The 17,792-nt window shown below is 39.8% G+C and overlaps 1 protein-coding gene across 1 annotated transcript in view; it reads right to left on the bottom strand.

Annotated features, from left to right (window-relative positions):
• The window catches only part of LOC134175232 (guanine nucleotide-binding protein G(q) subunit alpha), a 118,349-nt gene that overhangs the window by 84,814 nt on the left and 15,743 nt on the right, over window positions 1–17,792 (bottom strand). The window lies entirely within an intron of this gene.

Below are 17,792 nucleotides of genomic sequence, written 5' to 3'. Positions count from 1 at the left end.
GGATTTCCCCTTAGTGAAGCCATGCTGGCTGTCACCAAGCACCTTGTTGTTTTTCATGCGCCTTAGCATGCTTTCCAGGCGAATCTGCCCCAAGATTTTGCCAGGCACAGAGGTGAGACTGACTGGTCTGTAGTTCCCTGGGTCATCCATTTTCCCCTTCTTGAAAATGGGGGTTATATTTCCCTTTTTCCAGTCATCGGGAACTTCACCTGACTGCCATGATTTTTCAAATATGATGGCCAATGGCTTAGCAACTTCATTTGCCAGCTCCTTCAGGACTCGCAGATGGATTTCATCAGGTCCCATGGACTTCTGTACATTCAGGTTTTTAAGATGGTCCTTTCCAAGTCCCTTTCATTTTCTGTTACTCAGAGGGACTAGGGTCAGACATAATTCCTATTCTGGCAACAGTAAGACACCCCATTTCAGGGACAGTATAAACCATTTATCTTTGATTAATCAAAAGCAAGGACAAGTATTGTTAACATTCACATTAGTAACATTCTTCCTTTATTTTTGGAGAGAATAAGGTAACTTTATACTTTAAAAAATACTTATACATCTTTATGAAAAGCATCTTCACATCTAAAGGTGGAGCATTAGAGATTTTGCTGGGTCCTTCCCCTGATCCCCTCCATGGGCTAACATTCTTCTACCTGAATGAAACTGCCACTACTGTAACTGGAAAAGAAAAATCTGGATCTCATTATATTTTCTATTATCTCATTATATATATATTTTTTTAAATTGGTATTTAGAATTTAAATAAATCTTTACCCTATTTTATGTTTGCGAGTAATATTTTGGGAGTCTCACAAACTTCTGACCTACTACTAATACAGAAGGGCTCCATCCAGGAGCTGAATGGATGCAGTAGAGCGTTTTCCTTCTTAGAATATGAAAATGCTCAAAAAGTAATTGTTTTTCTATACCAAAACCACTATAGACATATCTTTACTGAAAACAGAAGTCACAGGAATTGTAGCACTTTTCTTATGGTATAATATTTACATGAAGCAGTATTTGAGATACTACTAAATATCATAATCTTATGTCAAAGATTATAGACAGCAAACGCTTCTTAATGTTATGGTACATTTTTTCCTCAATAATGGTTGGCCACTCAAATATTCACTCAAATTCTGGGCTTTAGCCTAGATATCATTTGGGAAAAAAAAAACAACACACCAACCAAACAACAAAACAACCAACAAATGAACAAACAAAACAACACCTCTGATTTTCAGCCTTCTTGCATGTCCTTCATTCTTGCCAAAGAATGAACATTTTCATACGTATTTAGATTACTAAATAAAGAAAAGCAGATTGTGCTGGCTCTTCTAACAGATAAAGGCTTAAGAATATTTCTTCCACTAAGCTACCTGAGATCTCACTCTCTTAGGTTATATACTCCTGAGGAAGATACTCAAGCTGTTCCCTTGGCCTCTTCTGCTCATGCCTTTTTGTTCATGCTTCAGAGCACTCTACGTCCTCTGCGACAGAACATTACATGTTCAGAAACATCTTCTCACGGAGTCACAGAATAGCTGGAGTGGGAAAGGACCTTAAGACCATCTAGCTCCAACCCCCTCTGCCATGGGCAGGGATGTCTCACACAAGACCATGTCACTCAAGGCTCAGTCCAACTTGGCCTTGAACATTGCCAGGGATGAAGCATTTACCACTCCTTTGGGCAAATTGTTCCAGTGCCTCACCACCCTCACAGTAAAGAACTTCTTACTTATACCCAACCTGAACTTCCCCTGTTTAAGTTTAAACCCATTGCCCCTTATCCTATAACTACAATCCTTGATTAAGAATCCCAATCTGTCATCCTTGTAGACCCCCTTCAGATACTGGAAGGCTGCTATGAGGTCTCCATGCACCAAACTTACACTAGAAACATAAATGAACTACATATCAAATGCCTGCATGCAGATACCTGTGGACAGATTCCCTGGTCCATTCAGCCAGCACCAGACCCCAGAAAGAATGTTCTCAAGCCTCAAATATACCCTTAGCACTGAAATGATGAAGTAATTTTTGCTTCAGTCCAAATAAAAACAAATAAGCACAAACTTAGGTCTCACTTGCACTTGCTGGGGTAACGCACTATTTTAAAAATACCATACCTTACAATGTGTATTACACATGCTGATGTCCCCTGCTTTCCAAAGAAAACACAACTGGAGAGCACTATAAAGACAATACTGCCTTAATGGTGTAAGCTGAAATTGAAGTCTTACAGTAAAAATTTTTGTCCCATATCTTCCCCTCACACCACTGTGAAGGTGATACCTCCACACTTCTTTCCCAGGGAGACCGAAGAAGTGGTGCTGATCAAACCCACACCCACCTGGTTTCAGGCCTATCCATACCCACTCCTTGAACATGTCACCCCCATTCCTCTCATCTCACCATGCTGGCTACTCTGGGGCTGGCCTCAGTGTCAAGACACTTGGTCACAGCATTAAACTGGATGGGGGGCTGGTTTAGGCATTTTACATAAGAATCAAAGAAGAAACATCCTACCAGAAAACAGAATGCGGCAGGGAGCTTCAGCAGACATAAACACCACTGGGGGAGAAAAAAGGAGATGATTTGGGGATGAAAGGGCAAAGCCAATGCAGATACCACTTTCTAGTCAGCAGCCACGAAAAGGCTGGGGAAGTGTTTTAACTTAGGGAAAGGTCACACAGGGCTGCACAGAGCAAGACTTCAATACAGAAGTTTCTCAGAAAATACTAAACAATGCCAAGAGACACTCTGTCCCTCAAACACTCGTCACTTACAAATAGCAGTGTTCCTCCATCCTTTCTCCCCCAGGACACATGGGGAGGCCAGCGAGCCGACAGGCCATTGTAATGGAGCTCTGACAAGGTGGCAATACAATAAAACCTCACTAATCCATTTTTATTTTCATCCCTCAAATAATCAGAGATTCAAGTGTTGGATTTGTGTTCCCCTTGTTTCTGCATTTACAGTGTCACTCACAGCTTTATGTGTTTTTCAGCGCACACAGTGAAACGCAGGCTGGCTCCAAGGCCAGGAGTGTTACAAATCCGCCCAGAGGGAAGCACAGTTCCAGATATTGTGGCACATTTCCTGCAGCTTACAGCAGATCATCCTTAACTTGAAAGTGGTTTTTAACTGCTATTTCCCCTGGAGAGAATCACTAGCTATTTATTTTTTGCTATCATCTTGCAACTTATGTTCTCAGCCACTGCAAGGAGCTATATGCTAATTAAGCAGCTCCTCCAAAACAAAGCTAGCCCCTCTGCACACCATCATCCCCCACAAGGTGAGGGAACCTGAGACAGCCAACGTGTTAGCAGGACAGGAGCGACACAACTATTCTATTACCGTATCTCAGAAGAGATAGGCCATGTCTAATTTCAAACATTTCAAATCTAGCAAGATTTGAATAATACTAATAAAACAGACTCAACATTTTATTCATATTCCTATCTTATTTTAATGTAAAAATTCCTATGTGCATACTTTCATATACATGCACCTACATACATAGTGATGAAGATTCTATAGACATAAATATGCCACTGGCACTCTCAGAGTTGAAGAAATGAGGTCAAGGGTAATATTACCAAAGAACAATTTATAATTAAAAAAACTATAATTAGACTCCCCACACACATAAAAAAAGTACCCCTAGTTTTTATTGAGAAAAAAATAGGAAGGAAATTGAACAGCTAAGTTATGACAAGACATCCTTGCTAGCTTAAACAACATGCCATATAAGTATTTTCATGCTGAATACACAGTTACAGAAGTGCAATGTTCTTTTCAGCATTTGCTCATGAAAAAAAAAAAAGGTAAAAAATGTTAAGCTTGGGGGAAGGGAAAGATGAAAGCTACTACTGGGTCACTAAGAACACGATATGAGAAGATACCCGGGGCAAACAGGCAGATTTTACAGGTCAAAGCATCCAGTCACATAATTTTGCATTTGCATTTCTAAGAGCATGCTACACCACTTTAAATTATCCCTTTCCTACAGCAGAAGAGAGTAACATTTTAATATTCTGCTTCTCCAGCAGAGAAGTCAGGAGGCACACTGTGGGCAGACAGCACACACCCCTTGTGCCCCTTCAGGCTGATCAGCCCATGCCCAGCTCCAACACCACAGACCTGCTCAGCTGAGCTATTTCAGCAGCTCAAAGGAAAACTGTTTCTAGCTGCACATCCAACAAGACAACCAGGAATGGCTAGATTATAAATGCTTTCTATGCCTAAAAAGAAGAAAAAAATGTAAGATAATACAAATCAGAACACAATGGAAACTGTGGATAAGCAATGTGCCTTCCTGCCTCCAAGAAAATATTTACTAGATATTTTTACAGTACTAGAAGACACCTTAAGAAATGGATGAACTAAATGTGTTTTGAATTACATCTACTATTTCACTCAAAACACATCAGCTTCAGCCAACATATTAGCAAGATGCTGCTATGTACCTTAGAAAAAAACCACCTCCTTTCTCTCTTAGGGTCTCTTCACAGCCGTGACCTGTCCTGAAATGACATATGGCCTCCTGTTTAATGAAAAGTCCATATGCAGTCCATTGGCATATACAGAAGTTATTGGCATTATAAATCTTGGTTCACCTCCACATCTAAGAGAAAGTTCTAAATTGCCCAGGGACTTAACTCCCTTAAGTTTTCTACGCTGATGGGGTTTTGTTTTATGAGCATTCACATAGTTCTGGTTTTCACTAGTTAAACTTACAGCTAGTTTCACTGACATTACATTGAATATATTTATAGCTATTTTCAGGGCCATGAAGCAAGATACTCAAGAACATGCTTGTGCTGAGGATCTGTTCCTATTCTGATTTTGTACACTAAATTACATACAAATTTAACTGTCAGGGCAAAAAAAAAGTAACACAACTGTAGCTCACACAGGGGTGAGGTGGAGGAAAGGGGAGGACTTCCATTTTCTGCTAGCTGGATTGTTTTTTCTTTCTATACAAAACTTTTACTTCCAGGAAATAAACATTTATTTATGCATCATTCGCTTGCACAATACTCGAATTAAAAGTGTTCCAGTCCAAACTTTCAGTTTATGTTTTAGACTCTTAAAATGTTATCCACACAAGTCAACTTCTTTTTAATTGTAATTTCAGTTCAGCTAAAAAAAAAAACCAAAACCCAAAAAAAACAAACCCAAAAAAAACCCCGCCAATGGAACAACCCAGCACATATCCAGCTGTCAGCACAAATCACAGAGTTAACCATCCAAAGCTAAACAATGGTTCACTTCCAACAGCCATAATGGCACAATGCTGAAAGGTTTATTTGGTACCTCTGTATTTACTTCTACTTTTGCATTGCTCTTCTTATACTCTTACATTAAAAACACAGTAACAAAGGAAAAAAAAAAGTTTCATCAGGCCTGCAACCATAAGGAGGCCCCTGTACATGAACAACATGTGAATGAAAACATCTGATCTGAAATGCCGTCAATTTTCAAGTTATTTTTTTTTAAATATACTGTAGCCTTTACTTCCCTTTTATATACAATTGGACTGCCTATCCTACACTATACTGATCCTGTAGCATGAAAAACTCAGGGAAATGCAACTAAAATTATTAAAAATTGGGGTTTTTTGTTCCCAGTTGAAGGCAGGAGGGAAGGCACGCAAACAACACTGGGAGCCTCTGCACACTCACAGAAAAGTACCCACAGGTAAGTACACAAAAGCAGCTGGATCTTGCAGACACATCCAGTATAATCAACACTTCATGCTAATTACCAGTCACCTCCTAAAAAATCTTTGCCATGAAGAAGCTGCAGTTCATTTTCTCTTTTACCATGATCTACAAAAACATGTAAGCATTCTTTCACAGAGGTTGGTCCTGTAAACCCAGGCACATGGGAACAGTCCTGTAAAAGACAGCTGAAGTGTTTTGGGGATGGTCTTCAGTTTGTAATAGTTCAGAAAAAATATTACCTAGTAAACAACAGTAGGTTTGTCAACTCCAGTAAAGCAACTTAGTTGACCAAACTATATAGCAAAAAGACTAGTTTTTACAGTACTACAGTGACACACGGCATCCCTCAGAGGTTTGTACCAGTACTGTTTAGTATCTTCATCAGTGACACAGGCAGTGGGACCGAGTGCACTCTCAGCAAGTTTGCTGATGACACCAAGCTGAGTGGTGCAGCTGACACATACGAGGGAAGGGATGTCATCCAGAGGGACCTTAACAGGCTCAAGAGATGGGCCCATGAGAACCACTTGAGGTTCAACAGGACCCAGTGCATGGCCCTGCATGCGGGTCGGGGCAACCCCCAGTACCAATACTGGTTGGGGGATGAAGGGATTGAGAGTACCCCTGAGGAGAAGGACTTGGGAGTACTGGTGACTGTAAGATTGGACATGTATGACCTGGCAATGTGCACTTGCAGCCCAGAAGGCCAATTGTATCTTGGGCTGCATTCAAAGGAGTGTGGCCAGCAGGTTGAGGGAGGTGATTCTGCCACTCTGCTCTGGTGAGACCTCACCTGCAGTACTGCATTCAGCTCTGGGATCCTCAGTATAGGAAAGGGTCCAGAAAATGGCCACAAAAACGATCGGAGAGATGGAGCACCTCTCCTGTAAGCAAAGGCTGAGTTGGGGCTCTTCAGCCTGAAGAAGACTCCAGGGAGACCTTATTGTGGCATTTCAGTCCTTAAAAGGGGCCTGAAAGAAACACGGAGAGAGAATTTTAGCAGGGCCTGTTGCAATAGGACGACCAGTGATGGTTTTAAACTAAAAGAGGAGAGATTCTGGCTGGACATAAGAAAAAAGATCTTTACAATGAGGGTGGTAAAACACTGGCACAAGTTGCCCTGAAAGGTGGTGGATGCCCCATCCCTGGAGACATTCAAGCCTGGGCTGGATGTGGCTCTTGGCAACCTCTAGTTGAAGACATCCCTGCTCACTGCAGGGGCGCAGGACTAGATGACATCTGAAGGTCCCCTCCAACCCAACCTATTCTACTATCCTATTCTGCGATTCTAGTTTCTCACTGTGGCAGACAACAAAGCTGTAGAAACGTGCTAAAACAAGGAAACAGATGAGTGAATCCCAGAGGCTGTTATTTCCTAATATAAAAAATTTTTAATTGCGATAAATATCAATCCTTTTTGATTGTCATCTGAGATCAGCTTCAAAGTTGGATGATCAAGTTTTCTTGTGCCATCTTGACAGCTTTCTGTATTTCAGTTTTACCTGTTTTCTGAATATAGCAGAAGAAACACATTTTAAAGGCTTCTGCACAAGTTTTCAGAGACTAGCACTTTTGTCAGGTATTGCATAGCTTTACTTCAGCCTGCCAAGTACCGTTTTTTGCAACAAAATAACTTGTAAAGTCAGAAAATGAATGTTTCCTACACTTTAGTAAGAAACTTCAGAATGTGAAAATCCTGAAAAGATAAATTTGAGCCTCAAGTGCAAAGTTATTTCTGCAACCTGAGTTTGTAAGAGAAAACAAGAGAAAACTCACATTGTATTTGCAAAAAAATACTGATGTTGATATTAATTATGCAGCTTAGGGTCAAAATTCTAACATTCCACTACCAGAACTACAATAAATAGTAAACCTTGTTGCAGCTAAGCAGACCCAAGGTATGTTCAGGCCATATTCAGAGGGAAGAAGAAAAAAAAAAAAACCCAACACCCCTCAATCCCACCTTTGCAATTGTTATCTCCTCCTATACTAATTCTACTGATAGCAATAGTAAAGGAAAGACATAGTCACGCTTCAACAAAAACAAATTAAAGTTATTGAATAGCTGGAAAAAGAAATTAAAGACAGTGATAACAACCTCATGAAAGGTTAATCATGAGCCCCATTTTACTGTGATCCCTATTAAGATTTTTATTCTGCCATCCTTACTCTTCAAGTAGTACCAACAAATTACTGCAAACTATGGCCTTGTTAATATGCAGACAGTAAAGAAAAAAAAAAAAGGAGTAAACAGAGTACACCATAATCCTTGAAAAATAAGCAATAAGGCACATTAGATGTTTTCAAAAATTCTCTGCCCATCACTTAGTAACCCAAGCACCTAAATAGTTCTTAACATGGGAGACAGAAGTCCAACAAGAGAGTTACCATGGTGTGAGCAGTTACCACACATTAGCTGCTCCACTGCAGTTTTCGCACAGGTAGCTTACATTTTGTTCAAATGTCAAGCTTTATCAAACTGATTTGTTAGTCCTCTTGTTTCAGAAAATCCTGCTGGACTCACTAGTTAATGAGAGGGTTAAATGTATTAAAAATACTGTCCAAAAAGCAACTTCATCTTTGTTATATCATACTAACAAATGAAGACAAACTTATTTAAATAGCTGGATCTGTAATTTTCTAGTAACCACTACCTTTTTAAACTATCAAATGAAATCAGCTGAACACTTCACTTTTTGCTAATCCTCTACATTTTCTCTAGTGCAGCTCTACTGTCAGAAGTTTATCATTAACCTGTTCTAATGCTTTTTAACTTTTATTTGAGAAACAATTCTTTGAAAGGTATTTTGTTCCATCACAAAACTATGTGTACAGTTCATGATCCCATTCTTTCTCAATGCAGAGGTGAAACACATTTACCTGGATGAGTACACATTTGAGCCCAGCGTGGTTGCACCTGTTGTATGTGATGTACCAGTCCTCAGAAAAGCTTCTCACCAATGTGTTTGTTACTTTTGTTTATTTTCATTACAGAAAACCATTTACTTACTTCTAAACAATCAAAAAACCCAAGTATCAATGACATTTTCATGCATTCCTTTTAAAGGCTATTGGTACTTAATCAATAAGTAAGGTTACTTAATTATCAGTCCTGCAATCTGAAGCCCAAATCTGCTTTTCTTCCCTGCTCTCCCCTCATAAATCTCAGCTGCATGCTAGATTTTACTGAGATCTTCTTAAAAATTCCACCCATTTTTCTACATGACCTGTCAGTTTCAAATCAGCTAATGCTGGCTTTGCACCTTTATGATTTTTTTTAAACACAAAAGTCACACCAGGCTCCGGGCAAACAAGCTACTCCATTCAAACTAGATCTCCACAGTGCCACTTGCTTCCTGGCATTCCACAACGACACTCCCCTTTTGAACATACACCCTCCACTAGAATGTGTATTAGCCGCCTTCAGGAAAACAGATGCTGTGACAACAACCTGGGACAAAGTAAGTGCTGATGCAGAGATTCATACTTTATACTGTATGCCAGCTTCTAATTACACAAACACTTTGTCTCTCCAACAATAGATGACTGCAGGCAATCCTGTATTTTATTAACTCAAAATATGTGAAATTTGAAAGACATTCTAGATTTTTATAGCCCTAAGTACTATGGCCTAAAGCCTAAGTAAGGTATCTTAGTCTCTTCTGTTCCCTTGCAAAAGGCATTTCCTGAATTAGCAAGACTGAAATGGAACCATTCCTGTTTCTGTAGGTGAACAGAAGGCAAACTTTATGCTGAAACGCCATCTACTATCTGGTACTACAGGGCTGCTGGCCATCACATTTCCATGGTGCAGGGAAACACCTATGGCAAGTTAGGAGTTAAAGCACAACTTCACAGAGGCTGTCATTTTTACAAAGCCTGCACAGTTCACATGCCTGACACATTTATAAAATCACTATGCTTTCTCCACAACCACAATACAACCACACTGCTGGCATGCATGCAGTAAGCCTGGCACTCCCAGAAAGTACTGGCTTTACTATGCATCTGCGCAGTGACTACAGGATGTGCGTATACTACTTTTACTCTGAGCATGCGAGTGGGCCCCGTAAGAACATTCACAGGCTGCAATCGCTTGTATGGCAATTAAATGGCCCACCAATTATTCCAGGACTGGCTCTGCAAGAGTTGAGATTAATATGCCCTAAAATGCTGAAGTACTCACACTCTGAAAAGCACAAAATTAAATCCAGCACACACTGAGTAACTATCCTAAGCTATGTTCGCTTTGGGCTGTCACAGGCAGAACTATTGTGAATTACCAATGAGAAAATAGGAGGTTTCTTTGTGGTGCTGGCCTTCAGCCAAAGGCCTTTTACAGACATAACCCTATGCTGAATCATACCACTGCTGAAATGTGTTCACATTTTGAATAAGCACAACAGATGAGTACAAACACCAACTGCTACTGAAACTCTGCAGGTAAAAGTAAGCAGAAGGTACAATGGCTTCCTAAGTTTTTGCTTGTGGACTACTAAACAGTAATGCGTCACTCACACTGAGAAATGCCATCCAGATCAAATACGTATGGAAGGAGAGAGATGCCCCAGAACTTTGCTGTAACCAGGGATAGTGCCACCAAGAGCCAGGATGAAGCACCTGCAATTCATTAACTAGCCATAAATTACTTTGACTTGTAAGCCACAAAGGCTCACTGGAAAAGGCACTGGACTGGGATCCAGGTAATATGCTCTACTGCTGGCACTTTAACTTGATAAGTAGGTTTTGGCAAATACATTCTTTGTTTCAGTTTACTGCCTTTATTAACTGCATTATTTTATGTAATAAAAGCCCCATGTAAAGCGTTTTAAAAGCTACTAACCCAGTGCTTTGCAGAAGAGCAAACGGTTTAACCATTCAACCACCCCGACAAGAATCTGGTAAGAACCTCAGCATCAATGAACCTGAGTACACAAGACACTGGTACGTTGTGAAGAGCTCATTTTTATGTCACACTACAGAGACCCTGTCTGAAGCACCTACAGCACTGGGTATTTTCAAACTGCAGCAGCAGTTCATTACTGACAGCTACTAAATCATCAATGTGACCTCCTAGAGCAAAGAGGCAATTCCTTTATGTCAGCTACTGTTGTGTGGCTGTTGGTTAACATGCATCCTACCAGCAATATTGCATACCTAATTTCACTTGATACTGTACAAATTCTTTTCATACAAAATGTTCTTATACAAAAATAGATCCAACTTTTTTATGCATTTTACAAGTAATCTCAGTTAGAAGGTAATGCATCACACAATTACACTATCATTTCCTTAATGTACTGATCATCTAATCAATTTTATGAGATACTTCCTAATTTTCTGCAAGGTTGTGAGAGACAGTCTGTGATTCTCATCTGTGAAGCTAGACAATGAAGTTAATGTTTTATATTTCCATTTTCTGTGAGTTTAGCTTGCAGGTTATCTAGCTCCAAGTCCAAACCTGTCTCACGAGTTTTTACATGGTTTGCTTTCTTATCTTCATCTTACTTGATGAACAACTATTTTTTTTTCTTAAAAATTAATACAAGATACATGATTGTGAACTATATAACCTAAATAGGATTGGGAGCTTTTTGCTTTCACTATCATTAAGACTGCAATTAGGGCAGTGTTTGACTCCTATAATATCCCATAACATCTGTAGCTAATCAGTGTAATAGCTTGCCCCCTTACAAACTCAGCTGATGGACTCAGATTTGTTCTTTCCTACTCCCTGGTGTAGGATAATATCTGTGACTTCCTTCTCCAACATTTTAAGCATACTCCATCACAATCTGATCAAAAGCTTCAATAAATCTATTAAATTAAAATTTTCTTTATTGGTGGCAAAAAACCTTCTGAGAAATGTGTAAAACATAATTATGTATCAAATTAATGGCATTTGGCTCACCATAAGGATGAAAAAAATACTGTCAGGGTCATTTTGGTAGATACACAACCTACATATGGGAAAGCCAGCATCAAACCTTTCATAGTATGTGTAGCCGTACAACAGTGTTGTTACAGTATAGGTCAAAGTTATGCCAAAGGCTGTATGAATATACTTGTAACATGCAAGAAGAGGCAGAAGTAGAGCTGTCTTTCATTTCTTCCTAACAAAATGACAACCTGTAAGGCTGTCTGTTATTTATCCAAGCTCAAATCCTTATTTTTAAGACCAAAAACATATATTATTTTCTCCTGGTCTTCTGATGCTTCCACTGAAGAAAACTGGATGCTGTAATCATTAACTGAAAGAAAAAGTCAAATCAAACAAAAATGACTGATAATGACATTAAAGACTAATAATAACCAAAGAGTTTTTACAATGTCTCGAAGAATAAACATTTCTCTAATCAATTAATTATGTCGCCACATAAACTTTCTAACATGCCAGGTCTCACATGGACAGTGAAGGCAAGCCAAGTGAAACAGCATTACCGTTTCAGATGATTCAAAGTTAAAAAATACCATAAAGAAGGAAAGATATTCAAAGATTTTTCACGTAACGGACTAATGACTTTAAATTATTATTGGCACTGATATACAGAAAGAGAAAGTAGGCAGCTCATGTTCTTCATAAAAACTGCCTTAATTGAAAGATGTTTTTAAATCTAAATCAACCTACTTCAAAGAATTAATATTTCATCATCTTTCAGCACTAACAGGGAGGGAAAATTCCTGAGGTGGACTGCCAGTTCCACAACTTTCATGCAAAGTAGTAGCCAAGCACCAGGGCCAATTTTTTGTTCCATGTATATAAAATGATATTTGGAAATGCCTGCAAACATAAGCCTGTTTCCAGTTTAGCTGTCCTTAACAGCTCTGAAACTCGCAGAATTAGAGAATCATTTAGGTTGGAAAGGAGCTTTAAGATTGAATCCAATCATTAACCTATCACTACCAAGTCCACCACTAAACCACATCCCCAAGCACCACATCTACCTGTCTTTTAAAGACCTCCAGAGATGGGGATTCAACAGCTTGCTGGGCAGACTCTTCCAATGACTGACAACCCTTTTGATGAAAACATTTTTCCTAAGATCCAGTTTAAACCTCCCGACTCAACTTGAGGCCATTTCCTATCCTCTTATCACTTACTACTTGGAAGAAAAAGTGACTCCCACCTTGCTACAACATCCTTTCAAGTAGCTGTAGAGTGATAAGGTCACCCCTGACCCTCCTCTACTCTGGGCTGAAAAACTAACCTGTAGGCACAAAACTCCCACCTGAAACGAGAGTATCCCCCTGGATAGACATAAACTAGTCTTTAAGTTAGGAACATGAGAACACATTTTAAACTAACATTCTAATCGCCCTTGCTCACTGGGTTCTCCATTACCATCAAAATGCCTCCAAGTTAGAAGGTGGATTCCCTTACAATGAAACCAGTAAAAGTGGAAGTTAAGGACCATACCTAATAATGTGCTGTAGCCACAACCAAGCATTTAGTCCCTGGGATCAGACTAGATGTGGTTTAAAGAAATAAAAAGCAAAAAAAAAAAACCCAAAAAAACAGTTCCAAAAATCCACCAACAACACTGTAGCATGGACATCAGGTTCTCAGCACCTATTGTTTTGCCCTCCATGCCCACTCTCCTATTCACACTATTTGCTAACTTAGACACAGCCCTTGTTTCCACTCCCCCACCTACAATCACAGGGATAATAATAATGAACTATTTCCTCCCTCATGGAGGTGACAGTGTGACTGATTAGCTAGTGGGTGTGCAGTACTCTGAAAATGTGCAGTGCTATGTAACTATTCCCTCTCATTACAAACACTCTTTAGCTGTTACATCTAGAAAGAGCAGCATGAAAACAAGAATCAACCCAGACAACATCCCTGGTTTCTCTATGTTAAAATTTTGCTCCAGTTGATTACGGCACTCTGATCATTGCAGGTTTATTTCATCAAAGTTAGTAATAATCTGACATGCCCCTCAAAGTACATGCATTGATTTCAGTTAGGATGTTCTGTTAAGTAAAAGTCTTCCCTTTCAGACAGTAAAAGCTTTTCTGGGCCTTAAAAGGTTATTCAATATTTATCAAATAGGGTAAAAAAAAAAAATTCCATGAAAAATTAACTGGATCCTCAATGCCATTACTACACACAATAGAAGCAACAAGTACCCAGTACTTATGTGTTCTTGCTTAATAGAACCAAAGATAATGTAAGGAATTTATGGATATGTACTTATGACACAGCCCTTTTGTTAATTACTATCTTTTGTGTATCTCTTTAGCACTGTATTTAAGCTTCAGAGCTCCTTACCTTTCAGGCTTGGCAGTACAGCAATAGTTTATTGCGAACTTTGATTTGTGGACTCCTGAAGCTGAGGCAGAAGATAACACGGCAATGCACATGTTATTAAAAAACTCATCTGTTATGTATGCGATGAGAACACACTTTCTACCTAGAAACAAGGACCCTGAGCTACAGCTTTGACTCAGGCCACCAACATGTGTTTCACTATTTCCTGCGGGAACTTCACAGATCACCCTTAGTGGAGCTTTTGTGGATGGCTCCGAGATATTCTCCTCCCATCAACAAGAAAGAATTACTTGGAATTTAGGCTCATGTCCACAACTGCAAAGATTGTACATCTGTGCTCTGCTGCTCTATAGCTCTACTGAGCAAAATCTGTACTTCCTTTTTGACATTTAAGTTCCCCAACGTTTAGGATTTTGCTTCTGGCTTACACAAAAGCACACTGCTGCGGGTAAAACCAAGGAGTGGGTGCCACAGTTTGTAAGAGTTGATGGACTCTATAAACTGAACATCTCCTTACCTCCCACAGGGGCTCACCTGACAAGTCTACCAGAGAAGGCCTGGCATAAGTGTAAGGACATCTTCTCTGCTTCAAAACACAACCAGAAGAGGAAAACTACCCCTTCTACTTAAAACAGCTTACTGTTCAGCAATGCCAAGCAGGACATGGAAAAACTTTAATTTCTCATTTTGCCAATTGAGTTCAAACTCCAACCCCAACCTCTCGAGCAAGGTAACTCACTAGCAGCTTACGCTGCCATGTATCTTCCACCCATGCAGAAAAGCAGGAAGCATTGTAAGATAAAGGGAAAAAAAATTACCATGTTCTCACCCTTCATCAAAAGGCAGGCTCTGCTTCCCATCCTGCCACTTCTGCCCATGTAACACATACGCTTATTTATACACCCTATTTTGTCTGGGCTTCTAAATTGGGTCAATGTGCAAGTTAGGCACTGAAGTACCGGAGAACTCAGTTCTCTCTAGAAATCCTGCAATCTCTCAGAACAGGTTCTTCATCTACACAGTGAGGCATGATGAGGACGAATGCATGGAGTCAGGTGTGCAAGCCTGCTGAGAAGCCAGTAACTGAAGAAGCTAGATGAACTGCAAATAAATTACTGAATTTCAGTGTCTTCAAACAGAGGAAAAAGTGACATGATCTTTCAAACACACATTCAAAAATACAAGTCAAAATAACTTCCAAATACTTGTATGATTGCACAGTTTAGACCAAATACAACAGTACACTCAAATACATCTCACAGTAAGGTTTTTCAGAACAAATGAATTACTGATGCCACCAAAACCATCAGTACCTGACAGGATGTAACAGAAAAGAATGAAAAGGAACTTCTATAAATAGTCACTTTTTATGGAATTTTAAGAAGAACATGTTCCCAAGATATTTAGAAGTGAAGCTTAGTTCAGAGATTTAGTGAAGTAATTGGATAAAACACAGAAAATCTTACTACTCCTAGGCAAGCATTTCCAGCCCAATGTAAACTAAAATCTGCCTCTTTGGTACCTCAGACTCTTCTCCGTCTCAGTCTATAAACTAGGTGACTTGCTAGAAGGTGAAAGCATCATTGCAAGAGTAACATCTCCTGCCTTTCTCCTTCCCCTACTTGAAAAATCATTTCAGTATGACACTTCCAAATAGAAAATTGCGTAAAGGCAAGTCCTTAGCTGAAGGTAAACTCATTATTTAGAAACAGAAACATGCAGCAAGATCCAAACTGTAATGATTATTCAAAATGGATAACAACAATCACAAAGTTGGCGAGATGCAGTCATACTCTGGTAATTTACAGCATGAGAAGCACTAAAAAGCAAACAAAAAAAAACACCCCACAACCCAAAATCTACATCAGCCTAAACCATGATTTATTTTGTTTGAGAAATGATGGTAAGTGTGGATTCACTAATTGATGCAAGAATAAAGCCTGGTATAATTTCCAACATTCTTCCAAAATGTAACACATAGAACTGTAATTACAGCGCGATTACTGGGCTGAGAAAGCATCTCACAATATTTATTGTTAGAGATACCATTAGCTTAAGAAAAAGAGGAAGTATTCCCAGGTGACACTTATGCCATCACACAGAATTACAGTAACAGGCATTATCAGAAACACAATCTACCTTGCTTGCTGGTGGACTCAACGGGCTCCCTGAAATTCAAAAAAAGATTACTATGAAAGCAGTGAACTTCAGAATTTTCATTATCAATTGATCAAGGAGGTCTTCTGCTTCAAAAAGACTTGGGGAGAGAATAATCTTCCCGCTCTGTGAAAAGTGATTCATTAGTAGAATCATAAAAGAGTTAGGGCTGGAAAAGACCTTAAGATCACCAAGTTCCAAGCCCCTGCCACGAGCAGGGACATCTCCCACTAAACCATGTTACCCAAGCCTCTGTCCAACCTGGGCTTGAACACCACCAAGATGGAGCATTCACAGCTTCCCTGGGCAACCCATTCCAGTGCCTCACCACCCTTACAGTAAAGAACTTCTTCCTTATATCCAATCTAAACTTCCCCTGTAAGGCAACTGAATCAGAAGTATCCCTTTTGGCAAGAAGGCAGAAACCTTCATTTACAACTGCAAACCTAAGTATAAAAATGAAATTCAGATGTCCTCATTACAATCTTCTCAATGAAGGAAACCTGAGATATTCCAAGGTACTTCATAATAGAGCAAGATACACAAGAAAATTAACAAGCTCACAATACTTCCTCACAAGGAAGAGCGTACACCAAAAGCTCCAAGATTTTCTCTGCTTCTATTCCATAACATGGAAGGGGGTTTGCTGGTTTTGCGGGTCTGTTTTGTTAATACGCCTTTTCTGCAGGAGGGGTAATAATGAAAGACCGGTTAGAGGAACCATCTAAAGACAGCCTGGAAAACAATGTCATCATTTGCTTTTTCAGTCAAGATGCGAAGAAATTCTACAGGTTGAGGACTCAGAAGACTACTTAAAAAACCCAAGCCATAAAAAAAACACCAAACAAACAAACAAAAAACCCACCAAAAAAAACAACAAAACACAAAAAACAAACCACCAACCACAAGAATCACATAGGGTTATATAAAAAGGTAAAAAACACCAAAAAAAAAAAGAAGAAAACCCAAACAAACGAAGTCCAGTTTTGGAAAACAGCAAAAAGCAAAGCATAACCACCTGATGGCTCTCACTTGGTGAGGTGCAGCCCTCCTCACAGATTTCACTGCCTAGTTACAACAGGAGCACTGAGCAGCAGTTTTACATTAAGAGATCTACTGATGGGCCATGGCTGCCATTCCAGGGCAGCCTGACAAATGTTCCATCTCTCTCAAATTGATCTTCATGAGATGATTTGCCACAAGACCACATCAACACCTCCATTCTTCCCTGCTGCAGAGCAAATGCAGACAGACCTAAGGTGTGCATCACAGCCTCACACTTCACTTTCCCAGGCAGTCATCAGTGGACATGGAGGCAGCAGATGCTTTTGGGTACTGGAGGTGGGAGACTGGATGCAAGGTGCACCATACCAGTGCTACAATCTTACCCTCAAACATGAGCTAGGAGAGGGGTTCCTATAGAAAGGAACAAAGCAGTGCAAGCAGGACTACTGGTTGCTTTGGAAAGGGGTGCCCTGTCTGCACCTGAGCCTGTCCCCCTCCATACCATCCCCACAAGTCCTCTAATAGAAGCCACCAGCCCTTCTAGCAGGCAACTGTTTACACCGAACTCCTGTCAGCTCTGGCCTCTCCCAGGAGCCAAGGCAAGAGCTGCCTGCTCTGCC

This window comes from Pezoporus occidentalis, unplaced genomic scaffold, assembly GCF_034315485.1.
Source record: "Pezoporus occidentalis ecotype Australia unplaced genomic scaffold, CSIRO_AGI_Poc_V1 ctg117, whole genome shotgun sequence".
In the NCBI taxonomy this organism is placed as follows: Eukaryota; Metazoa; Chordata; class Aves; order Psittaciformes; family Psittacidae; genus Pezoporus; species Pezoporus occidentalis.
Note: the sequence above shows the minus strand (reverse complement) of the source record. Positions and strands in the feature narration are given on the sequence as shown.